The sequence below is a fragment of the Phoenix dactylifera genome, chromosome 4 (genome assembly GCF_009389715.1).
Source record: "Phoenix dactylifera cultivar Barhee BC4 chromosome 4, palm_55x_up_171113_PBpolish2nd_filt_p, whole genome shotgun sequence".
Taxonomy (NCBI): domain Eukaryota; kingdom Viridiplantae; phylum Streptophyta; class Magnoliopsida; order Arecales; family Arecaceae; genus Phoenix; species Phoenix dactylifera.
The window spans coordinates 32549680-32562804 of NC_052395.1; the positions used below are offsets into that span (position 1 = coordinate 32549680).

Here is a 13125-nt window from a genome sequence, read left to right on the forward strand (position 1 = left end):
CTCTGATACCACTAAACCTGTCACGCCCCGAGCCCGAGGCGCGGCAGACGCCGCACGTCCGTACGGCGGACCACACAGGCGTGCAAGGCATCGGAACATATCGGAGCAAATACAGATGTTCAAAATTTATTTGAGGGTAAATCACAGATGCTTAAAATTGACATAAATATTTAAAGTCTTTCAAAAGCAGTCTTACAAAATTCCAAAATAATATTTGCTAACATAATTCAAATGTCCAAACTAAACTAACTAAAATGCCAATAACTGAAAAATCATCGAAAAATCTAACGCACTCCCCAATCCCGTGCGATCAAGCATCTGGATCTGAAAAATAGAGAAAATAAAATAATGAGCTACACCAGCCCAGTAAGCAACAAAATACCCCAAAGTGGGGTCAGAGCATATCAGATCAAAATACAGGATAATGTCTGAAATAAATCATAAATAACATCGTTTTACTGTTTTCAAAACTTATTATCATTTTTCCAAAAATCTGATACCAGAATCTCAACATGATAGGCTACGGCCACGTAACCCAGTGGCATGGGTTGCACAAAGTGCCAGAAACCACTATTGTTAGTCACCGGTGGCAACGGTGTCCAGAAACCACTATTCTAATCACTGGTGGAGCGGTGTGATAAGTGCTAAATAATACATAAATTAACCTCTTTCTCCAAGCACTTATCATTATTTTAACACATATATTTTGTAAATTTAACCATAAAATATGTGTTACCATCATCATTGCATTTTAATAAATTATAAGAGGTAATTTGAGTTGATTTAATTATTTAATGATTAAGCCTAATGAATGCAGGTCAAGTCAAATTTATTTGGGATGATCCCTGAACCCAAAACGTATGCACCCCGCAAATTAAATCCTCTCAAATTCTGATTCGGCTGTTCATTCCAACTCCCTTATTTCTTGTTCATTGAATTTGGTCTATCTTTTGATTCCGGTCATTTTTCAACATTGAGCTCATCCCAAACAAATTCCTTTCACAAATCTGAATTCCGTGCATCCCAAATTGAGTCCCCTCCCCTTCTTCCACGTCATTCCTCCCTTCCGTGTTCAAGAAAAGAAAAGGAAAAAAGACACTCCAATCCAGCCGAATTCCCAGGCTCTTCAAATCCCAGCCATTCCGTCATCCAGAAATCACTCTCGCCATCTCGTTCTGATCCATCCTTACCCGGATCAGCCAAGCCAACTCCTTCAAACAACCGTTCCGTGAGTTCCTCTCATGCTATTCTCCTCTGATTTGCGTCATCGAGTGCATCCCATCTCCTCCCGCATGATCCACGAGATAGAATCAAACCAACCTTGCTCCTGGATTGACCCCACCGTTCACAGCTCCCAATTCTTCCGACATCTCCTCTCAGCCAAGAACACCACCCCCCTGATCCCAGCCGTTAACGAAGTCCCAAGCTACCCATCCCGTCTGCAGATTAAGCATCCCAGCCTCAAAACAGAGTTCATCTCCCCTGCTCCACGTCTGCAGCTTCATCCTCCCGAGCTTTACGGCATCCAAACACATTCCCTTGCTTCGGAACAAAGTTCCGGATAAGCTCTATCCGCATCCCCTGCATCCCAGATACCATCTTCTTCGGATTATTTTCCTTCGCGATAGCCTCCCTCCCAGCCGAATCAAGCCAACCCGCGACGGAGTCCTTCCACGTCGCGTCCACAGACCAAGCTCCCCAGCCATGGAAATAGAACAGAATTCACCCTCTCCCACGTATTCCTCTTCTTCCGCTAGCTCCCAGCCTCCCCGTTTTTATCCACGGAAGAGTTCATCTTCTCCGAAAATCAGGCATCCCAATGTCCCACAATCATCCCGATTGCCTCCCACGATTTTCTACTCCGGATCAATCCAACCTTCCTCTCGTTCCGGGTTGATTCCATGATCCACAGGTGGAACAGAGTCATCCACACTCATCCCTTGCTTCCACGCTCCAGCCTCTTCCCAGATTTCAGGAAAACAACCCTCTCCCGCGTCCGAGAATCCCATCTTCCATCACCCACGGGATAAAGCCCAGGCATCCGTTCCCAGCTGTCAGCCGAGATCCCAACTTCTCTTCCCTGTTTCACGTTCAATCCGTTCGTAATCATCCAGTCTCGGCCTTATCCCGCAGCCGTTGATCCATCTTTATCTCAACTTGGAACAGGGGAGAGAGGGGGAGGTATGCAGTCTATAATAGGCTCTTCATAGAAACCAGAGGGGGCATTCTTCGGATGGAAGGATCAGCGAGCTTCTCCCTATAGCCGAGTTTTCAAAGAAGCTAGAAGGAGGGAGAAGACGGAGAGAAGAAGGAGGTAGCCGTGATGGGAGTCGGAGTCCTCTGCGCTACTGCTATCGTCCACAACTATATGGAAGGCTGATCTCCTCTTCAGGGCTGGATGCAGCCCTAACAAAGGGACACGGGTTTTAGGTATTTAATTTTATATTCTTGGAGTTGTATGAATCCTCTTACTCTTAAATGAATATTTTTCTTTCATCTCATATTTAATCTCTGTGACTTTAAATATGATGTTCGTACAATTGTTTTTCATGATCACTGAGTAAATATAAAATAGTCCATGCTTAAGGAAGATGTGGTGTGCTACCACCTTAGATTAGGATAGACATTTAATGCCAACTAAAGATGGATTATTCCCAAATTGTTTTTGTGAATTTCTATTTAAATGCTTATTAGGCTTGTAGCCAATTTGCATGTTAGTCCAAGAATAAATTAAAATACAATTAATCCTTGTTCCGATGTTAGTGGTGAATTACTTGCCCTAGGTTTCCTCAAACTGATATCCTTTTAATTGTATTTTTTTTTATTTTTTAAATTTCTTAAATTAATAGTCTTCACAAATTTTCTTTTTCAAATATTTTTAAGAAAACAACTGTACGCCAATCCCTGTGGATCGATACCCATAATCACTATCCTACTAGATACGTACTATTGCATGGTTTTTAAAGTTGACTATCAATTTTTGGCACCGTTGCCGGGGATTGCTAGCATAGTTGTTTTTTGGGTTTTTTGCATGGATACCCTTCTAAATATTGGATTTTGCACGAATATCCTTCCAAAATTGATATTTGCATGTATACCCTCATCCAATACTTGTTTTGCTATTCTACCCTTTTTTATTCTTGTTTTTGCATATGTACCCATGCCATCTAACGCCGTTAAAAAATTAATGGTTTCAAATTAAAATGACTAAAATATCCTTAATGGGTAGGCATGCAAATAGAAATATTTATAAGGGTATACAAGCAAATAGAAACTTTACAAGGATATTCATATAATTTTCTATATTTACAAGGGTATATATGCAGAAAAGAATTCTAGTAGATGGAAAAAATTTAGATACATCAATTAATATGATAGCCTTCATAATGCTGTATTTATTAGTTAATATCTTATTTCTAGGCCTTGGAAGAAACTTTATCACGAGCATCCTCTCCATAAAACACTTTGAAATAGAAATAATTATTTAAAAACTATTTGACACCATCATCATTTTCTTGTGTCCATTTTTGTATAAATTAGTGAAATTTCATTTGGCCTTATGGAATGCAGCTTGAAAACCTACACGAAATCAAGTCAAATCCAAGCTCTATTGCGTCTGAAGTTATGAAAGTGTTTGCTTCCAAGTCAACATCTGGTGAGAATAACTTGCCAGAGAGTGCCACCGGATCTTTATTTTTGAGTTCTTCACAGATGGGTACTACCAGTCGTGTTCCAAATAACTTGAAAGCAAATAAGGTGCAAAAGTATCAATCCAACCATTTCTAACTCCTATATAAAAATCACGACAGCGTTCTTGAATAGTAAAATGGGAACTGAATCACTTGAAACCAAACAGCAAGCAAGTTTGTCATCTTACTTGTCAAGAATGAAAAATGTGGGACTCCCAGGGTCCCTAAACTTTTTTTTTGAAGGTTAGGTTCTTCAAGAACCTAGGCTTGTCATCTCCTCTACATGTGATCAAAACGGCCTTCTCCTTCAAACCCCGGACATCCGGGCTGCCCACCTCCTTTAAATCCCTCCCTTCTCTTATATCAAGCAGCTAAGCATTGATGTCTTCCGATAACTTCGAGAAAGCAGTACTGGCAGACTCCACTCCCCAAGGCTTCGGCCTCTGAAAAATCTGCGACATAACCAGCAGCACCGCCAGCGCCGTAGGGAGGAAGGAGGAAGTTCGCGAGCGGCATCGTGATCTCGGGCCGATCTCGCTCGCGAGGCCGATCTCGCCCGCCCGCGGGCGATCGCCCAAGGGATCGCAAGATCGCAATCGCGATCTGTTCGCCCGCAGGCGAACAGCGTTCACGATCCGGAGGGGGAGGGGGAGAATAAGGATAATAGCGTAATTTCAAAATTTTATTTTATTATTAATCTATATAAATTTGATTTTTTTAACTCCGTTAAAACAACCGTTATATTAGGGGTATTTGTACAATAACAGAGTTTTTTGAAGGTATACACGCAAATATCAATTTTGAAAGGGTATTCAAGCAAAATCCGATATTTAGAAGGGTATTCATGCAAAAAACCCTTGTTTTTTTTTCATAAATTAAACTTTCAAAAAATATATATATATACAAATATTTTCTATTTTTGCTACTTTCCTTATCTCCTTTCTTTCTTTTACTAATTTTTGATTTTTTTTGGTATTATTTGATCAGGAATCGAAGAAGAAATCTGGGACGATCAAAAAGAAAACTGCTGGAAAAGGAATGCTGTAGAGGTTTGCCTAAAAAATAAAAGAAAAATTGCTGGGAAATTCCCTTTGGTAACCTCTAAATCTTTCTTAGCTTGAAATTTTGTGGTGATTGTTTGATTTTAATTTCAACAAAAGTGTGAATGCATGCTTGATACACATACACCAATTAATCCGCACATAGCAAGGGCAATCACCCCAACAAGATAAGAACTGGATTTCATCACCAGATTCTTGCCCAAATTAGGTGAACCAATTCTCACATAGCTATCATTTTAATTAAAATCAATTAGACGTTGGCCCCTAGGGACATTCGAGCTCAATAGGATGAAGATCATCCAAAGTTGCACCAATTTCGCTCTGTGGCTCAGTTGATGTCTAGGCAAGCTTTGTCCCTATAAGGGAGACAGTTCATCTGTTCGAGGCAAGTAGTTTTTAAGTGGGACCTTTGCGAACGCATCGTGACCCCCCCACTTACCTGGGAGCTTACCTGATCAACTCAGTTCATTAGACCGGATTGGAGGCTTAGGTGCCCTCTTCAAACTAGTTAGGAGCTATCTAGTGATTTTAGGGCAAATATAAGGATTTGATGTGTTTTTCTTTTATTGCATGCTTGACTGATCAAGTACTAGTTTATGCGAGGGAGTCGTTCTAGAGTACGTGACCTATTACCTTTTGACCCTGAAATAAAACGGACCCTTAGGAATATTCGAGCAGAGATCAGAACATTAGAATCATCCCCACCTTCTGAGATGGCTGAAGAACAACCAAAACTCCTGAGGGAGTACTTTACTCCCACCATTTACACTTCCCCATCTTGCATTCGATTACCTGAGGTAGCAGCAGTACAATATAAAATAAAATCTAGTGTGATCCAAATGCTCCCATTTTTTTATGGGCTCACCAACGAAGACCCATATAAACATCTAGATGAATTTCTTGAGATTTGCACCACTGTCAAGATTCAGAACTTCACTGATAATGCTCTGAAACTTAGATTATTCCCATTCTCCCTTAAGGATAGAGCCAAGCAATGGCTGAATTCTTTAAAAGCCGGTTCGATTCATTCTTGTAATCAAATGCAACAAGAATTCCTTAAAAAATACTTTCCTATAGGAAGAACGAACCAGTTTAGACGTGTCATCACAAGCTTCTCTCAAACTGAGGGAGAAGAATTTCATGAAACTTGGAAGAGATTTCGGGACCTAATTCGAAAATGCCCGCATCATCAAATACCTAAATGGCAGCTAGTGCAATGTTTCTATGATGAATTGACTGAACGAAACCGTCAGATGGTTGATGCTTCTTGTGGGGGAACTTTCATGCTTAAAAATGAACATGAAGCATGGGAATTATTTGAAAATCTCAAATAAAACTTCCTCCACCATGCTTCCTGTTCTCGTCAAGCACCCTCGAGTTTTCAAAGAAAAGGGACCATTTATGAAATAAGTCATTCTATGGACCTGTCTAGCAAGGTAGATGCATTGTCCCATAAGATTGACCAACTGATGATAGGAGGACATGTCATTAGCTCTTCCCAAGCACAAGTGTGTGCTATTTGTTCTAGCCTATCCCACCCTATTCATGAGTGCCCCTCAGCATCCCAATTCTCCGAACTTGTGCAAGAACAAGTAAATGCTGCTCAAATACAATCCCGACCGGATAATGATCCATATTCTACCACTTACAACCCGGGATGGCGCAACCATCCGAATTTCTCTTGGAAGCAGCAGACTTCCAATACTTCCCAGCCTTATTTCCAAAACTTTCAACCGTTCCAGAATGTTCATCCAAACCGCCTCCTACTTACTATTCACAATTTCAACATGTCCCTCCTCTACCACCCCAGAGAGATACATCTTTTGAGCAGAAAGTATTAACTGCTCTTCAAGGACTGGAAGCCAATACATAATTGTTGCACTCCCATACCCAATCTATTGCCAAATTAGAAACCCAGCTAGGGCAGCTAGCGAGTGCACTAAATAAAAGAGAGGAAGGCAAGCTTCCGAGTCAATCAGTGAGTAACCCGAGGGGACAGTACATGGCTCAAGAGACGCACTCGAATGATGTTCACTATGAACAAGCTAACGCCATGACTACCTTAAGAAGCGGACGTGTAGTGGACAATAAGGTTGGAGAAAAAGAACATAAGGTTGAAGACAAGAGTATAACTGTGCCTAACGAAAATCTAAATACTTCCTTGTCTCCATCTAGTCCAATATCGACCACATCTTTTAAACCGAAGGCTCCTTTCCCTCAGTGTCTGAATGCACCTTCTTCCTTTAGCAAGAAAGGAACTTCGTTGGAAGAAATAATGGAGGTATTCAAATAAGTCAAAATCAACCTCCTTCTCCTTGATGCTATAAAACAAGTTCCATCTTATGCCAAATTTCTCAAAGATTTTTGTACCTAAAAACGAAAATCTAGGATACATGTGCCTAAAAAGGTCTTCCTAACTGAACAAGTGAGCTATATTCTCAAGCACAAAACCCTCCTAAGTTCAAGGATCCTGGTGCGTCTACCATCTCTTGTGTGGTAGGAGACAATTCTATTGATCGAGCACTCTTAGATCTAGGGGCAAGTGTCAACCTTTTACCTTACTCAGTTGATGAGAAACTTGGGTTAGGTGAGTTAAAACCAACCTCGGTATCCCTGCAATTGGCTGATCGATCTGTTAAAATACCACGAGGAACAATTGAAGACGTCCTAGTCAAGGTAGACAAATTCTATTTTTCAGTCGATTTTATCGTCCTTGATATGGAACCTGTGCCTAATCTTAAGAAACAGATCCCTATGATTCTAGGTCGTCCCTTCTTAGCTACAGCCAATGCATGTATTAATTGTAGAACTGGGGTGATGAATATATCTTTTGAAAATATGAAGGTCAAGTTAAATATATTTCATGCCTCTGATCAACCCACAAAGGAAGTTGAGTGCTTCCTAATAGACAAAATGGACGATCTTGTAAAAGAAACCCTTTCCTACATTTTGGCAGATGACCCTCTGAAAACATGCTTGGCCCATTTTGGCTTTGCTATAGACAAAGCCATAGAAGCAGTCAACTCCGTGCCCGACAATCAGTCTCCCACAAATTTTCTTCCTTGGAAAACTCGGCATGAGCCCGACATGATATAATTAAGGATGCGCTGCGTCTGGCTGAAGACGTTAAACTTAGCACTTGTTGGGAGGCAACCCAATTCTCGTAGATTATTTTTGCATATTTTTTTGTCGTATTTTTTTGTTATTTTCTTAACAGGATCCCTCATATTACTGATGCAACTACGGTAAAATTTTTCTATCCTCCATCTGCATCATATTTTCGTCCAAAATAAAATAAAATAAAATAAAAAATAATATAATCTCAAAAAAAAATATTGAGGACAATGTCTGATTTAGGTTGGGGGTATAGGATTTGAATTTTTTAAAAAAAAATTTCGCATTTTCGCATTTTTAAATAAGTTTTTCGAAAAAAAAAATCTAATTTCTATGCCTTAGTGCTGAAATGATAAACACACAAAGTATATAAAATCTAAAAGCCCAATGACTAGTCAGGAATAAGTCAATTTGAGTTCTTTTCATTAAAAGTTCTTTTAGTGGGTTGTAAGATAATTTTTACTTTGGAATTGCACAACACACATGGCCTGCACTTCTGAGGGTTAGGTTCAACATTATGTTGTTAAGTCTGGTAGCAACCTTGAGTCCTGATGAATCATACCTATCTAATTCACTTTTATCCCATATTTATTTATTAAAAAAAAAGTGAATTTAGTCAGGTACTTCGAAAAGGGCTACGTATCGTCAAAGATCAGCGGGCTTGTGATGATGAACCCGAGCATAGGTCCGTAGGGGAGTCTTTATGCCCAACACTTTATGCCATCTGGTGTGTAAGTTGTTAACTGAATGCTCGCTACACGGAGGAATCATTACAAGAGTAAAAGTGCATAATTTATTTATAAAAATAAAATAAATAAATTAAAAAAAATAGAGAAAGAGAAAATAATATTGACCTTGAAAAAGAAGATAGTGTGAAAGCCGTCGTTGTAAAAATTCGAGTAAACTAGAATATTATAGATAAAGCCCATGAGGTATTAAAGTAAACATCCACAACTTTCGAAATCCTGTAAGATAGGATGATTTTGAATTAGTATTAGGTCTTATCTGACCAATTCTTGGAAACTACTAGCTTTAGCAGTATTTTGGAGAATCTAAAGCTTTAGTTTGTGTATGGCCCAGATATCACTGAGCACCCAAGTATAAAAAGTCTTACAACTCCCTAACGGAAACTTAATGACCTCAACTTGAATTGCATCTTGATCTAGGATTTGAGCTGACTTCGTAATTAAAACTTTGTGTGCTTTTGAAATTCTTGGCACTTATGCATTTGAAATTAGATTTTATAAAACAATAAAATAAATTCTTTGGGTAGAGATAACAGTTTGTGGGTATCTGAGCCGGAAACTCTCACGAGACAAAACTTGCCTACTAGGGCCACTTAGGGGTTTAAAGCCTTATTGCATACGGTAAATGCAATCGCAATTCCTGCGAAAGTGAGTTAATTTCTTTTTCTATTTTATTATTTTGCTCGAGGACTAGCAAAATGTAGGTTGGGGGTATGATAAGTGCTAAATAATACATAAATTAACCTCTTTCTCCTAGCACTTATCATTATTTTAACACATATATTTTGTAAATTTAACCATAAAATATGTGTTACCATCATCATTGCATTTTAATAAATTATAAGAGGTAATTTGAGTTGATTTAATTATTTAATGATTAAGCCTAATGAATGCAGGTCAAGTCAAACTTATTTGGGATGATCCCTGAACCCAAATCGTATGCACCCCGCAAATTAAATCTTCTCAAATTCTGATTCGGCTGTTCATTCCAACTCCCTTATTTCTTGTCCAACATTGAGCTCATCCCGAACAAATTCCTTTCACAAATCTGAATTCCGTGCATCCCAAATTGAGTCCCCTCCCCTTCTTCCACATCATTCCTCCCTTCCATGTTCAAGAAAAGAAAAGAAAAAAAGACACTCCAAACCAGCCGAATTCCCAGGCTCTTCAAATCCCAGCCATTCCGTCATCCAAAAATCACTCTCGCCATCTCATTGTGATCCATCCTTACCCGGATCAGCCAAGCCAACTCCTTCAAACAAACATTCCATGAGTTCCTCTCATGCTATTCTCCTCTGATTTGCGTCATCGAGTGCATCCCATCTCCTCCCGCATGATCCACGAGATAGAATCAAACCAACCTTGCTCCTAGATTGACCCCACCATTCACAGCTCCCAATTCTTCTGGCATCTCCTCTCAGCCAAGAACACCACCCCCCTGATCCCAGCCGTTAACGAAGTCCCAAGCTACCCATCCCGTGTCTGCAGATTAAGCATCCCAGCCTCAAACAGAGTTCATCTCCCCTGCTCCACGTCCGCAGCTTCATCCTCCCGAGCTTCACGGCATCCAAACACATTCCCTTGCTTCGGAACAAAGTTCCGGATAAGCTCTATCTGCATCCCCTGCATCCCATATCCCATCTTCTCTGGATTATTTTCATTCGCGATAGCCTCCCTCCCAGCCGAATCAAGCCAACCCGCGACGGATTCCTTCCACGTCGCGTCCACAGACCAAGCTCCCCAGCCACGGAAATAGAACAGAATTCACCCTCTCCCACGTATTCCGCTTCTTCCGCTAGCTCCCAGCCTCCCCGTTTTTATCCACGGAAGAGTTCATCTTCTCCGAAAATCAGGCAACCCAATGTCCCACAATCATCCCGATTGCCTCCCACGATTTTCTACTCCGGATTAATCCAAGCTTCCTCTCGTTCCGGGTTGATTCCATGATCCACAGGCGGAACAGAGTCATCCAAACTCATCCCTTGCTTCCATGCTCCAGCCTCCTCCCAGATTTCACGAAAACAACCCTCTTCCGCGTCCGAGAATCCCATCTTCCATCACCCACGGGATAAAGCCCAGGCATCCGTTCCCAGCTATCAGCCGAGATCCTAACTTCTCTCCCCTGTTTCACGTTCAATCTGTTCGTAATCATCCAGTCTCGGCCTTATCCTGCAGCCGTTGATCCATCTTTATCTCAACTTGGAACAGGGGAGAGAGGGGGAGGTATGCAGTCTATAAAAGGCTCTTCATGGAAACCAGTGGGGGCATTCTTCGGATGGAAGGATCAGCGTGCTTCTCCCTATAGCCGAGTTTTCAAAGAAGTCAGAAGGAGGGAGAAGACGGAGAGAAGAAGGAGGTAGCCATGATGGCAGTCGGAGTCCTCTGCGCTACTGCTATCGTCCACAACAATATGGAAGGCTGATGTCCTCTCCAGGGCTGGATGCAGCGCTAACAAAGGGACACGGGTTTTATATATTTAATTTTATATTCTTGGAGTTGTATGAATCCTTTTACTCTTAAATGAATATTTTTCTTTCATCTCATATTTAATCTCTGTAACTTTAAATATGATGTTCGTACAACTGTTTTTATGATCACTAAGTAAATATAAGATAGTCCATGCTTAAGGAAAATGTGGTGTGTTACCACCTTAGATTAGGGTAGACATTTCATGCCAACTGAAGATGGATTATTTCCAAATTGCTTTTGTGAATTTCTATTTAAATGGCTTGTAGCCAATTTGCATGTTAATCCAAGAATAAATTAAAATACAGCTAATCCTTGTTCCGATGTTAGTGGTGAATTTCTTGCCCTAGGTTTCCTCAAACTGATATCGTTTTAATTGCATTTTTTTTTAAATTTCTTAGTTTAATAGTCTTCACAAAATTTTTTTTTCAAATATTTTTAAGAAAACAATTGTACCCCAATCCCTATGGATCGATACCCGTAATCACTATCCTACTAGATACGTGCTATTGCGTGGTCTTTAAAGTTAACTATCACGGTGTCGAAACCAGTTCCTCACAGATTACAAGTCGACAAGTCCAATGTATAATCCCCATTGGCGGAGCCAGAATAGAACAGAACAGATCATAGCCATGCTGAGAATACATATATATAAAAACAGATTTCATAAATTTTTCAGTCATAGTTTACGGATTTCAGAGCATAATTTTCAAATGAAATTTAACATGCCAGACCCATTTTACTAAATACAAAACATATTTCAAATTTAATCCAGTAATAATTATTTTACCAAATAATTTAGAAAATGCACTTTGAAGCATTAAGTTACTTACCTCTTCTCGCTTAATCCTTACTTCAGATAGGCGGATCAGGTTCACCTGTTTAAATTTAATTAATTCCTTGTTAATTTCAGAACTAAGCAAAATCCAAAAATAATACTATTGGACATGGCCCAATAGGATCCAGAGTTGGCCCATAATGGGCATGGCCCGATAGGGCCCATAACGGACACGGCCCAATGGGCCCGCATAGACCCGGCCAAATAAGGCTCCCAAAGTTGGTCTCTAATGGATTATCTATGTAATACAATTCATTGCAGGGATTAATACTTAATTATAGGGTACTATTCTATAATAAAACTTTACTGAAGGGACCAATCAAATATATTTGGGGATCCTTATGTAATAATCTTTCTTATAGGGACCAAATATAAATTACATAATACCCTTTTTGTGAAATAATATACTGTCAAGGGCTTATCTGCAAAATTTCATTTATTGGCTAAACATGTTCGGGTTTCGGGTCTGAACTGGATTTTGGATTTCGGGTTTGGACTGGGTTTCATCTCTTTTTTTTTTGTTTTCAGGTTCCAACTGGGCCCAAGTTGGGCCCACAGTGAACTGGGCCTTGGTCCAGTTCGGCCCACATGGGCCTTCTTCTTCTCCAATGCCCCCCACATGGCAGGGGAAAACCGAGAGGGAGAAGGGACCGGCTGGGGGGGGGGGGTTAGCCTAGGCGGCCGGGGGCTGTTGCCCGGTCGACGGCCGGCCGACTGCAGTGGCGGCCGGCGGCTGCTGCGGCGACGGGCATCGAAGGAAAACCGAGTGATCTCGGTTTGGGGCCAAAGCAAAGGAAGGAAATCAAGCATGTTCAGGCTAGATCGAAGAGCAAAAAGGAAAAAGAGATTACCGGCAGTCGACGGAGAGGCAGATCCTGGCCACGGCTGCTCGATCCGGTGGACAAGCGGCGGCGGTAGCAGTGCTCGGAACCGAGAGGATGGATCTCGGAATAGGGGAAGGCCGCGAGAGGAATCCGGATGGCGCTCGGTCGGAAAGACACGCCGGTCACTCGGGAGGTAAGAACAGAGGAAGGAGAGAAGGAGGGAAGAGGAGGAGGAGACGGAGGAGAGGGAGGGCTCGGGTGATCTGGGAGGAGGAAAAAGAAAGGGCTTTATAGCCCTTTGGTAACGGCTCTCCGCCGCGTGAATCGCGGCGGTCGAGCCTAGTCCGCGGCCGGATTGGCCGCGGATGGGCTGGATTGGAGGTGCTG

The 13125-nt window shown here is 41.1% G+C and overlaps 1 long non-coding RNA gene and 1 other non-coding gene across 2 annotated transcripts; one reads left to right on the top strand and one right to left on the bottom strand.

The window, feature by feature from the left end:
- Positions 1–4723: 4723 nt before the first annotated feature.
- On the top strand, positions 4724–10886 carry LOC120110616. The gene is made up of 2 exons (XR_005511803.1): positions 4724–4783; positions 9507–10886. It is a non-coding gene; the product is annotated as an uncharacterized LOC120110616 (long non-coding RNA).
- On the bottom strand, positions 5840–5945 carry LOC120110732. The gene has a single exon (XR_005511865.1). It is a non-coding gene; the product is annotated as a small nucleolar RNA R71 (small nucleolar RNA).
- Positions 10887–13125: the final 2239 nt, after the last annotated feature.